This window comes from Arachis hypogaea, chromosome 3 (assembly GCF_003086295.3).
Source record: "Arachis hypogaea cultivar Tifrunner chromosome 3, arahy.Tifrunner.gnm2.J5K5, whole genome shotgun sequence".
Classification (NCBI taxonomy): Eukaryota; Viridiplantae; Streptophyta; class Magnoliopsida; order Fabales; family Fabaceae; genus Arachis; species Arachis hypogaea.
The window spans coordinates 19,552,997-19,572,053 of record NC_092038.1 but is presented as its reverse complement, the minus strand read 5'-3'; positions in this window follow the sequence as shown (position 1 = coordinate 19,572,053).

Here is a 19,057-nt window from a genome sequence, read left to right as displayed (position 1 = left end):
CATATGTAGGTCCCTTTTACTACTACGATACCTCTCCATCATCCTTCTTAATAGGTATATCGCTTCAGTGGTAGATCTTCCTGGCAAAAATCCAAATTGATTCTCTGTTACTTGTGTCTCTTTTCTCAACCTCCGTTCTATCACCCTTTCCCATAACTTCATAGTATGACTCATAAGTTTAATCACTCTATAGTTTTCGCAACTTTGTATATCCCCTTTATTCTTGTAGATAGGTACCAATGTGCTCTTTCTCCACTCATCAGGCATATTCTTTGACCTTAAAATCTCATTAAAAAGCTTGGTTAACCAGTTGATGCCTTTTTCTCCAAGACCTTTCCAAACCTCAATCGGGATATTATCAGGTCCTACTGTCCTGCCATTTTTCATCTGCTTTAAAGCCTCTTTTACCTCGAAGTCTCGAATCCTTCGATAGTAGTCAAAGTTTTTATCTTCTTCCCTTGTGCATAATCGACCAAGACTCGGAAGAGTCTTCTGTCCCTCATTAAATAACTCGTAGAAGTAACTCTTCCACCTTTCATTAATCTTCTCCTCTTGAGCCAACACCTCTCCATCCTTATCCTTTATGCACTTAACCTGATCTAAATCTCTCGTTCTTCTTTCCCGACTCTTTGCAATTCTATATATACCTTTTTCTCCTTCTTTTGTGCCCAAAGACTGGTAAAGACCCTCATATGCTCTTGTTTTTGCTTCACTTACAGCCACTTTTGTCTCTTTCTTAGCCGCCTTATATTTTTCCCAATTATCTGCATTGCGGCATAAAGACCACTCTTTAAAGCATTCCCTTTTTATCTTTATCTTTTCTTGTATACTCGCATTCCACCACCAGGACTCCTTGTCTCTTGATCCTATTCCTTTAGATTCACCAAAACTTTCTTTTGTTGTTCTTCTAATAACTTCTGCCATCTCCCTCCACATCTCTTCCGCGCTTCCGTTCCCATCCCACTTTGCCTCTTCTCCTACCCGTCTTAGGAAGTTTCTTTGTTCTTCACCTTTCATCCGCCACCACCTCGTCCTTGGGTTCTTCATATAATGTCTTTTCCTCAACTTTTACTCAACGCGAAAATCCATGACGAGTACCCTATGTTGTGTTGTCAAACTCTCTCCCGGAATAATTTTACAGTTAATGCAAAATTTCCGGTCGACTCTCCTCAACAAGAAGAAGTCGATTTGAGAGCTAGTCATGCCACTCTTATAGGTTATGAGATGTTCGTCTCTCTTTTTAAAACATGTATTTGCGATGAGAAGATCAAAGGTTGAAGAAAAGTCCAAAATAGTTTTACCCTCGGCATTGATCACCCCGAAACCATGGCCTCCGTGAATACTCCCATATCCAGTCACTTCTCTCCTAACATGGCCATTTAAATCTCCTCCTAAGAAAATCTTATCTCCCAAAGGTATGCCTTGAACCAAACTCTCTAAATCCTCCCAAAACCTTATCTTGTGTTGTTCGTCCGAACCCACTTGCGGTGCATAGGCGCTAATCACATGGAAAGCACCTCCCTCCACCACAAGTTTGATAGAGATGATTCGATCTCCCACCCTCTTGACATCCACTACGTCTTTCTTCCACTGCTTATCCACAATTATTCCAACCACATTCCTATTCTTCACCTTTCCTGTATACCAAAGTTTGAAACCAGAAGTATCCAACTCCTTAGCCTTTGCACCAACCCATTTCGTTTCTTGTAGGCACATAATGTTAATCTTCCTCCTTGTCATGGTGTCCACCACCTCCATGGACTTTCCTGTTAGAGTGCCTATGTTCCATGTCCCAAATCTCAACCTTCTGTCGCTTCGACCTTTACCTTTTACTTTGTGAACTAGCTTATTTACCCTCGTCCGTTCACGAAAACGCGAGAACCCTTGCTCATTTAACACTACATCCGGGCACCGATGCAGCGGCTCTTGCTTTGACACCGTACTCGAGCCATACGACGCGTTGTTTCCGGGCAACGACCTAGCTTTAACACAATAATGTCTTTGATTCATGTCATGGGGGTTCGGCTATATTTTTATGTTGGTTGCCGAAAACCTAATACAACCCTCCTCCTTTATCCGGACTTGAGACCGGCTATGTACTGCAAGTGTAACATAGGCGGAGTTACAAGCTATTACCATATGTTTGTGATAAATTCAAACCAAAAGCTGATCAAGTAGGATCAAGAGATCATCCAATTGATGCTTACATTATATTAATTTGTCACCGCATAACTCAATAAGTAGATGGTAGAAGCAATAACAAATCCTTATCACAACATAGTCAAGTTATTTTTCTTTTTCCCCTGGAAAATACATATGTGAAATTAAAAGCCATAAACTAAACCTACAATTTTTACCAGAAAAGATGCTCTAATTTTCAAATTCTAATGTGATTGCTAAAATTATCGGTGCTCCACGTACATATTCACATTTAAAATCCATAATATATAATTATATATACAGTTCTACAAGAGAAGATCAGTACAAAATCATGACTTATCCCTAACAAAATATATAATAAATAATAAAGTGATTACTAACATAAAAAAGACAAAATAAATTTTAATTATTTATCAAGTCAAAACACATTAATAAATTTTTTGAATCACAAAACTCCTAAAGAAAAAAATATTACGTGGATACTCTCATAAATATTTTTATGTAAATCAAATTGATTAAAGTTGATTTAGCCATTATAATGATAAACCGAATCAATCAAATTCGAACTACTAGAATTATGCATAGATTAAATAGACTAGATTCGATTTAGTTGATTTTAAAATCCATCCATAATAAATTAAAATCATTGACTTCGAATTACACACATAGTTTTTGCCCCCTAGTAATTCAAATTGAGTGGATTCAAATTAAGCGCTAGTAAATTGAATAGACTTACTTCGATTTACATTGAACGAAAACTAGTGATAAATCGAATCCACTAGTTTCGATTTAGTATCTATATACATATATAAAGAATTCGAATTTACTTGCTTTGAATTGTATTTTACTAGATCACACCCCCCAAAAACAAATTCCAGAAAAAATTGTGCCAAAAAAGCCGTAGGATTGAAACTATGGAAACAGAAGATGACCTTAATCATATCTATCGGTTAGACGGCATTACCCATATTGCTGGTTCTATGCATGAAGAGGTTAGTTTTTGAAATTGAATATCTGTAAAAAAAATAAGTAATAGTTTGTGATGTTAAGTCGTTTAGAATTTTGTTATATATGCTACTGAGATTTTTAAACTACAAATGATAGTTGGAGTAGTGGTTTAATGTTTTGCTAGATTTTTAAAAGTAAAAATGCACACTGAAATAGTGATTAACAATGCTTAGTTAGAATAGTGATTAATTAGATTAGAAGTTTTTTAGGAGTTTAGGTAAATCTAATTTAGATTTCTAATGTTAGATTAAATAGGCCGTAGAAGTTTAGCAAGAATGTAAATTAGTTTAATTTTTTAGATTGAATATAATTCCTAAACGTTAGGTTAACGAACAGTAATTTAGTTTATTTTTAATTTATTGAAAATTAATTTAGTTTGGGTTATTTGAAATTTTTATTAATTTAATTTAGTTTAATTTATTCAAAATTAATGTAATTTAATCTCTAAATGTTAAAGATTAAATTAATGTGATTTAATTTAGTTTAATTTTATACTTTATACTTTAGTGTAATTGAATTGGTTGAATGCAATTTAATTAAATTATTGAACATTAGGTAGACTATGTCCAGGGTTGTAACATAATTTACATTAAAGTTTATTTTTAGTAGAGTTGTCCGCTTTAGGTGATTTTTGATATAACTCGGATATGATTTTGTTGAAAAGGATCTACATTATTTAATGGTCTTTTGGTGAATTGATTTGTTACTTGTGATGGTTCTAAAGGAAATTTTTTCATCGTGGTGCAGCCACATCGATGTATCACCAGCATGAGGAAGCAGTATGATATGTCCCTGGATGACAGGATCATACTATACCTGCAGATGGACGACTTAGCTCACCTCGCGAGGCTCAACGACCACTGGTTTAGGTTGGATGAGCTGCTGGTCAGTGCATTTGTGCAGTGGTGGCGGCTTGAGACTCATACTTTTCATATGCCAATCGGGGAGTGTATGATTACGCTTCAAGATATTGCTTACCATTTAGGCCTTTCCATCGATGGACATTATGTTAGCAGATGCCTAACGGATTTTCAGCGGTTCATTGATGGTGGGAAACCTGTATGGGATTGGTCCAAGAATTCTTGGGTGTGTTGCCTCCGGCAGACTGCATCGACAAGTTCACGGTGAAGTGCACTTAAATGCAGGAGACGTTCAGTCACCTTACCACAACTTGGTGGAGTACAGCATCGTTCATGACCCGCACTCGACATTTATTTTTTGATGTTGAAGGATGGCAGAGGCGGGAACCGATGGTTTTCGAACATTCTACAGAGTTTGTACATACATTGGACCAGGCAGGCCGACCATGTGCTACGATTTGATGTGGTTGCATACCCATGACCATCACAGGCTTACTTAAAGTGGTGGCATCAGTATGGGAGGATATTCTTATTGTCGGAGCTCTTTCTCGGAGACCCCAAAGAAGATCCTATCTTGACCTAGGCGACGCAGAGAGATCTAGGTTGAGTACCTGAGATGGATCAGGTGCCAGATGTTCCTGACAGATTCGAGTGGATAGGAGATGTCGTGTTGGTACACGAGCCAGTAATCGTGAGTGGAGGTGGCTTGATGATGCGATTGACGCCATGAAGGGGAGGGGTCGAGGTCGTCAACAAGGTAGAGGACGCGATCGAGAGGGAGAGATGGATGGATGTCGAGGTAGATGTTGACATATTAGGAGAGCCGAGTACGACGGTGGTGATGTTGGGGATGATGGTGGAGATGACAGCAGTAGAGGTGATGATGAGAGTGGACCTGGAAGTAGTGGTAGAAGTGGTGGCGGAGGTGATGATAGTGGGGCGGTGGAGGTGGTTTAGAGTTCAGATCTGATGTCGGTAAAGGTGATGGGGTTTTTGGAGGTGGTAGAGGTGGGGGTAGGATTGGTCTTCAGTGTGGTACATTAGGGTTAGGGGATGGTGGAGGGGTTAGGGGTGATGGGGATTTGGCAATTATTTTGTTGGGTTTCCTGACTGTGATATGTCTATGCATGAGAGTCAGACATTCATGAGCTCGGGTGAGCTCTTTTCGAATTTTCTAGCTAGCGATGGTCTTGATAGTGAGTTCGAAGGATCCAGCTTCCTGGAGGAGATTAGCGTTATTATCCAAAAGGATGAGGCGGCCTGACGTGGTTCACATGCCCCCGGCCACGAGACACCCCTTGATGTGAACCTAAACGAGCCCCTGTTGTGGACGAAACATTTGCATTGGGTGGCACTCCTCCCTTAGCAACTCCAGCTGCAGCCTTAGATCGTGTAGGTCCACCCCCCAGACCGACTCGATGAGGTACTTTTAGCGCAGAAAGCATAGAGGATCAGGCGCACACGCTGCTGCTTCATAGGGTTACATCTATCTTAATTGTTCGGATGACTGTTTAGTTTTATGTTATTAGGTTAGCTACCAGATTGTCATTGTGTTGTTGTATTCAAAATTATGTTAGTCCGCTATGTTATCATGTTATTAGGTTACCATCCTATGTTATCATGTCTTGTATGCTATCATGCTATGTCATTATGTTTTACTTGAAACACGCAGAAAAATATAACTTCAGGATGTTATTGATTGATAACTGTTGAAATTTCACCGTTAAAAATAAAAAGTAAAAGCAACACCATTATGAGAAAGAAAATACCATCATATTAATAACGACAATTCGTCCTACTAGACAATAAACGCAACAACTACATACATCTTGATAAGAAAACACAGAATGCCACAAGCATCCCTAAGCAACAATAAAGCATAATACGGTGGACAACTAATAAAGCAATACGGTAGAAAGTGATACAGGATACAAAAATGAAGGCACAATAATACAGAAAACAATAAACTCCACTGCGTGCGGCAGAACCCCTGGCTCCTCCTCCATATGGACAACTCCGCCTAGTATGACTAAGCTGTCTGCATAGCCCACACCGCTTTAGTCGATTTGGATCGACCTCGTCCATACTAGTGCGAAATCCAGTGCTCCTCGGGCGACTTTCAGATGCACGTCTCTTACTAGGATTAGGGATGATGTTGGCCCATCATATAGTGGACGGAAACTTTTTGGAATCGGGGGATTGAATTCCATCATGTAGACATTAATCATCGTGATGAGGCGATATACGCCGTGGACATAAATTGCCCAGCTCAAGCGGGAATATGTATAGCAAGCAACTGCATGGCGACATGGGTAGTGAAGACCCAATTTAACTTTGCTATCTGTTTCATTCTTTGCAGACCCAATTTGTGTACAACAGTATTCTAAAAATCAACAAAACATAAATTTTATATCCAATAGTTTTTTTTTTCTAATGATGTCTTTGTAGTGTACAAGAACTAGATAATTCTTTTTACTAGCCATGGTGAATTTATCTCAATTCAACACTCTAATTCTATTTATATAGCACATGTTCCTTAAGTAAATCGAATTAAATCAGTTCGATTTAATCATATGCATTGCTTTCTTAATAATTCTTTTATGTAAATCAAATCAAATAAATTCGACTTATATTAATCATATGCATTGCTTTCTTAGTAACTCTTTTATGTAAATCAAATCAAATAGATTCGACTTATATGTACAACATAAATTAAATCATGTTAATTTGAATAACATAATACTTTAATAAATCGAATTATATTATTTTAATTTATACAAAGTGAGTGTAAATTTATTTCGATTTACATAAAAATAGAATATAGAATATGCACATAATATTTTTCATTTTAAAAAATCCAAATAATTTTCTCCAATTCATTTGTTTAAGTGATTTGCCCGATTTATTATCTGAAACAACTTATCTTTTAAAACATTTACGACTTTTCAATACTCCAAAATTACATCATTAGAAAAATAAATTATATATCTCAGATAATGAATGATTAGAAATTTTGTGTTGGATATGTACTAAAAAATAAATTGGTTAAATCATTGTTAATAATAAACTGAATTATAAAGTCAAGTCAATTATTGAATCACTTGATCCTTCACAACTCTGTTATATTTGCATTCAATTTTTACAAAATTACAAGATACTGCTAAGTTATTGTCTATGTATATAATTTACAATTTACATGACCAAACCTAAAAACATTCGAGTTACGAACGAGTGAAGCAGTGAGTCAGCTCAGCCCAGACCCCAAATGTTCAAGAACATAACTTTGCGGAGGGAATCGTCAGCTTGTCCACCCCGAAGACTGTTAGTCTCGTTTCCGATAGGAACGAGCTCCGGTGCTGGCGATTCTCCGGCGAACAAGAACCTCATCTGGTTGTGTTTGCTGTTTAGAGAGTGAGAGTTGCTCTGCGTTCCAGCCACGGTTCTGGCCATCCAAAAACGGATCAAGTTACTCATACTAACTGCTTTTTGTATCACCGATTATGAAAAACGTTGCTCTTGGTGTTGTGGCCCTAGGGATTTGGAAATAGGATAAGTGTGTTTTGGCCTTTTGGGGAGTGAGTGTTTTTTATAGAGAAAACCAGAGGCTGTAGGCTGTAGCAACAAAACAAGTGGTTTTCCTTATGTGAGAGTAAAAATGTGGCTAGAGGCTAAAAGGATATTGAATAGTTTGAATACACCTAAATGGTTTTGGTGATGGGCCATTGTGGTGGGTCCCATTTGTTTATCTGGACTTTGGAAATGCTCTAATATTAACAAGGTTCTTATTCTAAGTCTAAAGTTGTATTATCTGACCCAAAAAAAAAAAAATCTAAAGTTGTATTGAATAATTTTACTAAGAATTTATTAAAAACATTTAACTATAATTAAAAATCCAAGCTAATCATTTGTCACGAAAAATATTTAACATTTAATAACTATACCAATTAATTTTATATCATAGTAGGTAGCTGATTGTTGGGATTTGGGAAATTTGAGTGAAAAATGGAGGTTACATAAACTTGGGGTCTGGTGAGTGGTGAGTGAGTTCCGGAAATGTGTGAGAGAGGGTGAAAGGTCAAAAATCAAAATACAGGAATAACAGGATAGCATAGTACTAAAACAGGTGGCGGGCTTATCCCAAAACACATGCATCATGGATGACTAGGTTAAGATTTACAAGAAAAAATATCAAATTTATTATTTTAATATTATTTTTAGTTTAATAATTTAATAATATATTTTAATTTATATTTTAAATATTAATAATTAATTAATAGATAAAAAATAAATTTTTATAATTTTCTAATATTTTTTATTTACAATGCAAAAAATTTAGTTTTTCTCTTTCACATTTTTTTTGGTGTTCTCTATAGTGATTTATATTGATCATGGTATTTAAAATCTATAACTGGCTAGCTGTTATTTAAAAAAGAATTAGATGAGTAAATAGTTAAATTAGCCTTTGAAAGATTACTCATTTTCTAAATTTGTTCTCAAAAATTTTTTAATTAAATTTATTTTTTAAATATTTTAAATGAAAAAGTATGAGGAGCCAATAAAATATTTATACAATGTGTACAATGGAGATTTATGGAGTATTAGAGATATAACTATTAGTGTTACCTTCTCCTATTAGTTGAAGTTTTTGGGATGAGTGGTATTATGACATGGTATTAGAGCGCTAGATGTTTAAATTTTTGGAAAGATATTTATTATCCTAGTACTCGGATGGTTATTTTCATTTTGTAACTCAATAGCCCATTGTACACATTGTACAAATAGTCCATTGTCTCCCTAGCGAGATCCATTTTAAATTAGTCATGTTAGACCTTTTATCACTTTCATTGAATTTATTCATGTGATACATTAAGTAACATTACAACACACACCTAGTAATCCTAACTTCTAATTAACTATTAACATAATTAATTTATAAAATTAGATCAGATTAATTTCAAATTGAGAAATTCTAATACCTCAAATTCTCTCCTCAATTAGGTTTTAATTTGATCTAATTTTATAAATTTATTATCATAATAGTCAATTAAAATTCTTAGATGTGTGTCACATTAGTAAATTTTGACATCATTAACAAAAAAAGTGACGAAATGACTAATATGACTAATTTAAAATTTTTAAAAAATAAATTTGATTAAAAAAAATTTTCGGAGACCAATTTAAAAAAGAATAATTTTTTAGAGATTAATTTAACTATTTACTTAGAATTATATGTAACTGAAAGAATTTATTAATTTTGACCATTATTTTTAGTATTAATTTATTTTTTTAATTTAGCAATATATTTTAATCTATATTTTTAAATATTAATAACTAATTAATAATAAAAAATAATAAATTTTACCAATTGTCTAATATTCTTCTATTCAAAAATCAAAACTTAGTTAATGAGAAAATAATGTTTATTAATATCAATAAATAAATAAATACATTGTTTTATTTTTTATAATTTAATATTTCTTCTTGCCTGCTTCATTTGTTGCACACTTTTTTTATGATTCTATCGATATATTTGAGTTAATATTTTGATCTCTAAAATTGTATTTTCTCTAAATTTTAATTTTTTAATTTAATTCAAAACTTGATATTTATAATTTATATTAATTCTTTTAATATTTCTTTTAACAATATGCTAATGTAACATACTGTAGAGAAAATATATTTGACAATTACTAACAATTTAAATTTTTCGTTGCAGAAAATGTTCTATTTTAATAAAGATAATAAAAAAATTATCAAACGTGTAATATTAAAAAATATAGAGAGGTCTTAAAAGAAAACGAAGAACAAATTGTACTATGACTATTACGATTTAAAAGAGATGATTGAATAAAATATTGAAAAGCGCTCGCTAAGAATTAGTGCGGATCATTGTAGATGGTTCCTTGATTATCGCAATAGTGATGACACATCGGTATAGTATTTTTAATTCGTAATAGAATAAGTCTATTTATGTTGCATTGAGTTGGTCAAAAATAGTGTCTAATAACTCTTACTTTCGATGACATGATAGGAGAAGTGTAGAAAAAATACAGTGAATCGATCGAAGCAATTATACACTCACACTGACGGTTCGAAAAGTTTGGCAAGATGTAGAGAAGAAGAGGTAATTTACGTTTGAATTCATTTTTTGAACAATCTCTTCATCTATATATTCACTTTTTAAACTATGTTATTATAGTCGGAACTACAAGGGAAAAAAGTTGGTAGAGAAGAGTTATGGATCTTAGTGTACGAATGACGTGGTGGCTCCAATATCCAAGAAGAAGCTCGGACTATTGGTGTAAGTAATACGTTGAGAATCATTATGTTATTTTTCGTTGGTTTTAATTATAAAATTATGGTGAAGGTCTATGTGGTTGTGCTCTAGCTCGTAAATGCTTATGTTTGCTTATCTATGTGTGTAGGAAAGAATGGTGGAGATTGAGTAACATGATGAATCCTCTAGACTATTATCTCAGAATGATTCGCTTGCTCAAGCTCTCATAAAAGAGCACCCGAGTAGCGTACGTGGTGTGGATTTCGAACCAACTTCTAGTCAACTCTTTGGTACGACTTCGCATCAGCCGGGTGATGGAGTTCAAAGAGAAGAGACCCAAAGGGTGCTGCTTGAACTACAAGCAGAGTTGGCGACCGAGAAATTAAAAAGAAAGGTGAAGTGTCAGCATCTTTCCTATATTTTCTTAGTAATTTAGATGTGGATTTGTGGAGTTTTTATGAGATTTTGGTATTTTAGACTATCATGGATGCTACTTTGAGTTGCACTGTTATTTTGATGATTTCAGAAAAAATCCAGACAAGTATGATAGAATTTGAGCAGAAGAAAAAGGAAGAAATTTGATGCCGCCAATCTGGTGCTAAACGCCAATGCTCGACATTTAGCGTCATAAGCCTAGAAGTTCATGCAAGCTCTCTGTTTGGTGGCGCTAAATGCACGACGCGACGTTTAGCGCCAGATGCTTCGTAAAGTGTGCCAATATCATGCGCTAGTGGCGCTAAACGCCACTACCTGGCGTTTAGCGCCAGGTACCCAGAAACATTGGAAAAGGTCTCTATCCAGCGGCGCTAAATGCCACTACTCGGCATTTACCGCTAGTAGCGTGTCCTCAACTCTCCACGAAAGGCTTAATTTAGTTTTTAATTAATTTTCTTATATAGTTTTTAGGGTTTTAGATTTAAAAAATTAGAAAAATTAGAATTAAATATAAAAGGAGACAAGATTCAGTCCTACGGGCTCTCTCTTTTCTCTTTTTTCTCATTCTGTACTTTTACACTTTTCACTTGAGGTTTTTCTCTGAGTCATGAGCAACTAAACCTCTACTGTTATGGTTAGGAGCTCTATTTATTTTAATGGATTAATACTATTGTCATTCTACTCTTAATCAATGCACTTATTTAAATTTAAGGATTAATTTCATTCTTTATCCTAGGAATTTGAGTATATTAGAAGATAATTCTTTTTCTAATTGAATTCTTGTTGAATCTTGAAAAAGTTAAATCACTTGAATAACATCTTGAAATCAATTTCTCATAATTCTCTAATTTATTTGGATTTAACGGGATACGTGATATATAATCCCCTTATTTTTGGGTATTTAGGGTTTGTGTGGTTCATAAACTAGAATTGACTTAATCTTCTAATTTAAATTAAGTGACCAAGAAATTTGTGGTTGATTGAGTTAGATGAGATTAAATTACTAAGGGATTAGAATTTAATCACTTAAGGTTCACCATGAATTAAATATTTGCTTGACTAAAGTAGTTGATAAGAATTGTTAATTCGAAAATTTAAACATTTCCAAAGCTTTAATTGTTTTCTCATATTAACTTCACCAACCATTCACTATTTGCTTTCTTGCACTCTCTAAATTACTGTTTTATGCTACTTAAATTTGAAACAAATCAATTTAGTTTATCTGACTAGTCTAATCACTTAACTATTGTTGCTCAATCCATTAATCCTCGTGAGATCGATACTCGCTCACCTGAGTTTATTACTTGGTACGATCTGATGCACTTGTCGGTAAGTTGTGGATAAAATCCACACCAGAAGGCAGTGGAGGATGAAGGAGCAGACGAGAAGACAAAAAAGCTGGCAGTAGAGGATGAAGTAGCAGTCGAGAAGATAAAGATGCAGGTAATGGAGAGTACTCTGAGATGTCTAATTCAAAAGCAAGGTGGGGAGCTACCACCAGGTATCGCTGCATGGATGAATTTCTTTGAGGGACAGAGTAGAAAATAAATCTTAGGATTAACTATTTTTTTAAAAAAAATATACACTACTTTAAAGTTGATTATGCAACTCTTAGTAAGGATACACTTTATTGATATCTATATAAATATATGAATTTTCTTAGTTTTTTAATACCATTTTGCCATCAATTTAGATTTTTAGATACAAAATAATAAGATTTGTAATATTAAGAAAAATTCCAAAAATTGACAAATAAAAAATATACCTAGTACATTAAAATTAAAAACAGTGGCGATTTGCGATGCAAAATGTAATAACGTCAGAAAATAAATTTAAAATTCTGCGGTATCAAATAGCGCCTGTTACTAACCGGCTACAAATAAATTTGAAAAAAATAACAGTCTCAAATAGCGGGGTTCATGACCGTTGGTAAATATTGCCGCAAAATCAAATACCCGTACCTAAACCACAATATTTATCGAACTACTGGTATGCCATTTTGTGACAGTTTTTCCCAAAAAAATGACGTTATTCGGCATGTCTCTTGCAATGAACGCGTCAATGTGAATAAAATTATCCCGTAACAGGCTACAATTTATCCATATCAACAAGAATAATTAATTTTAGAATCCACAACTTAAAAAATATGTAAACATATGAATTAATCATCGTCAATGAAAATTAAACTCGTAATATATATGTGTGAATGTTATTAGGGGTGGCAACATGTACCCTACCCGCAAATACGGTTGGATCTGGTAGGGTTGTCAACCCAATCTGTAGAGAGTATGGTAGGGTGAGGATTGAGCCTCAATCCTACCCGACCAACTTGCACTCTATATATGTATATGTTATATAATTATATAAAAATATGTTTCAAGTAGATGTTGAACCAAAGACATCTTACTAAATGTAAAAGATCATTAGCCACTAAGAGAAGATCATTAATTGATAATTTAATTTTTTTTACATAAAAAATCAATTTTATATTAATTTATCATCAAACTATATAATAATGTTGCATCTTTTTTGTAACCTGCAAGTAGAATTCGATACCCGCGAGTTAAGAACAGATAGAAGTAGGGTTGAGATATTTTCAACCCACAAGTAGAATAAGGTGTTTATATAAAAATTTCAACGCGAGAATAGAGTTATGGTTGAATCCAAATTCTACCCTACCCATTATCACCCCTAAGTATTGTATAGTAATAATAATGCTAAAAACGGATTCGAACCGACTAAAAAAATAACCCTAATGTTATGAACTACCAAGAAAAATCAATAGAAAACTATATTTTTTGGTTTGTTTCAATTTTTTTGGAACTATTTGTTTCAATATATATACATGACGTCTCTATTTAGACATATGTACCAAAATATATATTAGACGTAATTTAAACTATATTAGTGAATTATTCCGTGCGATGTACGGGTATAGTAAGTTTAATGAAAATTATTCATTATGAAAGTGTTTTTATGTTAACAATATATGTATGAATGTTCTATATTAAATTAGATTGTTTAGTGAGATTGACCACAATTTTAAGATTCTGATTTTATCTTATAGTTTTGACTTTTGTTGGCAGTTTTAATATCTTTAAATAAGTCGAAAGAGGAAGCTATTGTTTAAAATAAAAAGATAATAAAATATATATATAATCAAACTAATTTGGTGATGGTACTGACAAAGTTGTTTTAGTGTGGTAAAATAAATTAAAGGAGGGCAATATTTATAATGTGAACAACTATCATGACTTTCACAAAAAAATCAATAATAATTAGGAAGAACATAAAGATAATCATGGTATATTAGTTGAAAAAAAATTATGATAGATGATTGAAATTATAAGCAATGATATTGTACACACACAAAAAAAAAACAAGTAGAATGTACTAATATAAGTGACACATGTAACTAAATATGAAAACAAAATAATGATGTCAATAGTAAAGTAGATAAAGAACTATAGAATAGCAAAAAAAGAACACAAATGTATGATTTAGAGAAAGGTTAAACTATCAAGTGGAGTACAAATTCATTAAAACAAATTAGTATAAAATAAGTGCCAAAACATTAATTGAGCTATTTTATGTGTAAAAATGAATGAGAATTCACTGAAACTAATCCAATACTTTGAAGTAACAACTAAATATATAATTGTGATCAATACTACAAAAATTATATACGACATGAAAGTGTTAAATTGTGTTTAGGAATATAAATTTGAATTATCAAAACAAGTTTAATATTAATGGATATATAGTTGAGTGCATTGAGTTATAATAACTCGCTTTATGTTTAGGCACACAGAATGATACATGTATACAAATAGTTATGTATTTATTAAAAAAAGTCTGATAGAAACATATTGATTAAGCTTGAGCACGGCTTACCATCCTCAAACAGATGGTCAATCTGAGAGGACGATCCAAACACTAGAGGATATGTTGAGAGCTTGTGTTTTGGACCAACCGGCGAGTTGGGATCGGTATATGCCATTGGTGGAGTTTGCATACAATAATAGTTATCATGCGAGCATCGGAATGGCTCCGTATGAGGCCTTGTATGGGAGGAAATGTCAATCTCCGCTATGTTGGTATGAAGCTGGAGAGAAAAGCTTGTTAGGGCCGGAAATGATAGCTGAGACTACTGAACAAGTCAAGAAAATCCGAGATAGGATGCTTACGGCGCAAAGTCGTCAAAAGAGTTACACCGATCAGAGGCGAAAGCCCTTAGAATTTGAGGAAGGAGACCATGTCTTCCTTAAGGTTACTCCGACCACGGGAGTAGGTAGGGCGATTAAAGCAAAGAAGTTGAATCCTCGATACATTGGTCCATTTCAAATCCTGGAGAGGGTTGGACCGGTGGCGTATCGGATGGCTCTACCACCTCATCTTTCGAACCTGCACGACGTGTTTCACGTGTCGCAGCTTCGGAAGTACACCCCTGATGCTAGCCATGTGTTAGAACCTGAGTCGGTTCAGTTAAGGGAAGATGTGACGCTTCCAGTGGCTCCAGTCAGAATTGATGATACTAGTATCAAACGGTTGCGTGGAAAAGAGGTTTCATTAGTCAAAGTGGCATGGAGTCGAGGCGGTGTTGAGGAACACACTTGGGAACTCGAATCGGAGATGCGAACGGATTATCCGCATTTATTCTCAGGTAATTGCATTTGAATTTTGTGGGCAAAATTCCCAATTAGGTGGGTAGAATGTAAAACTCGGTTAATTAACAGCTAATTAACCCATAAATGAGAATTTATTCTAGAAAGCCTAAAATGTGATTTTTATGGCTAAATGTGATAGAGGAGATTGAGACGAGAATTTCGGTACCAATTTTATAGAAATCGGACCAAGATTGGACCGAACGGGCCAAACCGGGCCAACCGGATCCAAAGTGGGCCCTTGGCCCAACATAACTAAACCAAAACCCTAGTTTTCAGCACTCTCTCTCCTCACAACACACTCAAACACGCTGAAATGGTGGAGAGGAAGGGAAGAACACTCTCTCAACTTCTTTCTCTCACTTGATCTTCAAACCACCATAACTTTTGATCTAGAGCTCCGATTGCCGCTCCGTTTGCGGCCACGCGTTCACCGCGGAGAGCTCTACAAAACCCATACAATCAATCTTGAGGTAAGCCACGTGTTTCTGTTCGAAATCCAAGCCCTTATTTTCGAGTTTCATGGGTGAAATGTTGAGATTTTGGGTTCTTTGATGTTATAGGACCCAACTCTCTTGAAGGAGAAGGTTAATCTTGTCTCCTTGGACCTTGGGTGTGGTAAGATTCTCAACCCTAGTGTATTTTGTTGTTTTATGATGTTTGGGTTTTGAGATGTTGTGTATGGGTATGATGATTGTGGCTTAGGTTGTGTATATGTGAATATTGGAGCTTGATTGGTGATTTTGAAAAGTTTGGAGAGGGTTTGGTGGTGAAAAATCTGTTCTTGGAGGTGTTGAGGCCTTGAGAGCTTGTGGATAAGTGATTTGGAAGTGCTCCGGTGGAGCTTGGGAAAATCGGCTAAGGTATGGTTTCGGTTTCCCGTATCTAATATGTAATGTGGTAGGAAATACTTAGGCTAGAGGCCCTAAGATAGGCATTGAAATGTTGATGTTGTTGAATGATTGAGATATATGATGTGGTCATATATGTGATGATGATTAATGATGCCTTGATGGTATGATGTATGAGAAATATGCATGTTGTGATATATGCTTGATGATTGGTTATGGTTGAATTGTGGGTTGAACCATGTTGATGGTGAGTGTGATATTGATTGTGTACGATGATGATTTATTGGATTTGGTGTTGTTGAGAATTGGCATGAGGAAGAGTATATGATATGTCAATATGTTTGAGTTTGAGCCACTTGGGTGAAGTGGGTTAAAATGATGAGATAGTGATTTTGTAAATTGTGGTAAAGTGTCAATGTGTGAGTTGAGGAGGCTTGATGTTGAAATTGATATATTTTGATTGATTTCAAAGAAAAGGGATGAAAATGGCATGTTTTGATTGATTTTGAAAAGCGTTGGAAATGGCTTGTTTGCAAATGGCACTTTGTGGTTTTTATGAAAAACATGGTTTTTGGGCATACTTTGGTGGGACATAACTTGGACTACGGATCTCTGTTTTGTGCCAAATCTATTTAGAAATGAAATTGGATCCGGGATGTCCATGCAGTTCGAAGAACGGGTGAAAAACGATTTAAAATGAGAAAGTTATGTCCGTTGGAAGATTGGGGTTCAAATTGGTAAATTCTGCAGCTTTTAACTTAGAAAATTTTTAGCAGAATGACCCCTTGCGCGTGGGCGCACTTGGTGCGTGTGCGCCGTTCTTCCCGAAAATGCCATCCACGCGTGCGCGTGATGTGCGCGGGCGCGCCGATGGTGCTGCACCCAATGCCCATCCATTTTCCAGAGAGTTATGCCAGAACTGTGCTAGTGTTGTGCCTGGGGCACGAGAACACCCACGCGTACGCGTGGTTGACGCGTACGCGTCGATTGGCAAATTTTTAATCCACGCGTTAGCGTGCATGACGCTTGCGCGTCGATGAGTTTTTGAGGCCATCCACGCGTGCGCGTGGAGTGCGTGTACGCGTGGACCTGTTTTCATCCCAAAGTTGATTTTTGAGTTTTAAAAGCCAAATTTCATACTTCTAAGCCTCCGATCTCACCACTTATATCTTAAATCATTATGATATGCCTAGCTATGAGAGAAGGAGCTAGTGGATGTGGTAACTTGCGAGTTAAGCAAGGGAAAATGAATAATCAATGAGGATCATTGATGATTATGTGAGATGTGGAGGATGGTGGTGGAAGTGCTTGTTATGTCATTGGCCGAAGGGCCGTAATTGTTTATGAATTGGCTAGTTATGGATTTAACCATGAGCCGGAATGGCTGTGTATGATATGAATATTGGCTGGTTCTGGACTGAACCGTGAGCCGGATGGCTGATATGGATGTTGATCCATGGATGAGAATTCATGCATGTTTATGTTGAATTATTGATAATTGTGATTTGCACTTCCACTATCTGAGATACGAGTTTCCCTGGGTTGTAGCAGTGGCTAGCCACCACGTGCTCCAGGTTGAGACTTGATACTCTGTTGACCCTATGTCATAAGTGTGGCCGGGCAATGTGAAAGACCGGGATGAGCTCGCCCCCGTAAATATTCACCAGTGAGGGTGATGGATATAGATCATGATTATGATCAAGTTTATAACGAGTATAACTCGAGTTGGGGATGCGTGACAGAGGGACAGTCCAATGGTTAGCGACCAGGACTTGTCGGGTTGGCTTTATAACCGACAAGATGATATCATCAGCCACTAGGGACAGACATTCATCATATGCATACTATATGAATTGTTTGAGATTGCCTATTTGACTGCATATTACTTGCTAATTGTCTAAATGCCTTACTTGTTTCTAATTGTATATTTCTTGTCTGATATAACTGTGTTTGCTATATTATACTCCTGCTGGTGGTTGGGAGGTTTGAAGGAATTGGAAAGGGAAGTATTAGTTAGACTGAAGTATCTTTAGCCAGATGCCCTTTTATGGTTTAGCTTGTTTATAAGCTTTGATATTATCTGGAGGAAGTTTTAGGATTGCCTTCGGCTTTCCTCTATTATTATGTATTATATATGTGGAAGCTGTTACCATGCTGGGGACCTCTGGTTCTCACCCATGCGGTGGTTTTCAGATACAGGACGTGAGGTTTTCCGCTGAGGCATGTTGGAGACTTCTATAATTGCGAAGATCCTTTGTTCTCGGGGCTATGTTTTGGTTTATATGTTTTGCTTAGATATTTTTATCTCCATTAAATAATACAAACTGTGATGTCTCCTCTTATGGGAGATTTTGGAGAATAGGTTTTATGTATTTGTGTCCCTTTGGGTTTCCTTTGGGGTTTTCCTTATTTTTTTATATGTATATATTGCTATGCTCGGACCGGTTATCTTCGCAGCCTGATTTTGAGTCTTGATATTCCTGTTTTTGACACTCCTTTGTATATATATAATCTCGCGTTGGTTTATCCTTACTCGTTACGTTATCGATCGGAGTGTTGCGTTTTTGAGTTGCGGTTTTTTGTTTACCCCTTTTTCTACAAAGGCTCCTAGTTATAATCAATCATTCATACTACTATACGTACTAGATTTTTATTTTAGAAGTCGTAATACCTTGCCATCTCCGAATTATGACTTAAGCATAAGACTCTGTATGGTAGGGTGTTACATTATTAGAATTACATAAAGGATTTTAATTATTTTATAACTTGTTATCTTAGATTTTTTATTTTTATAATTTAATC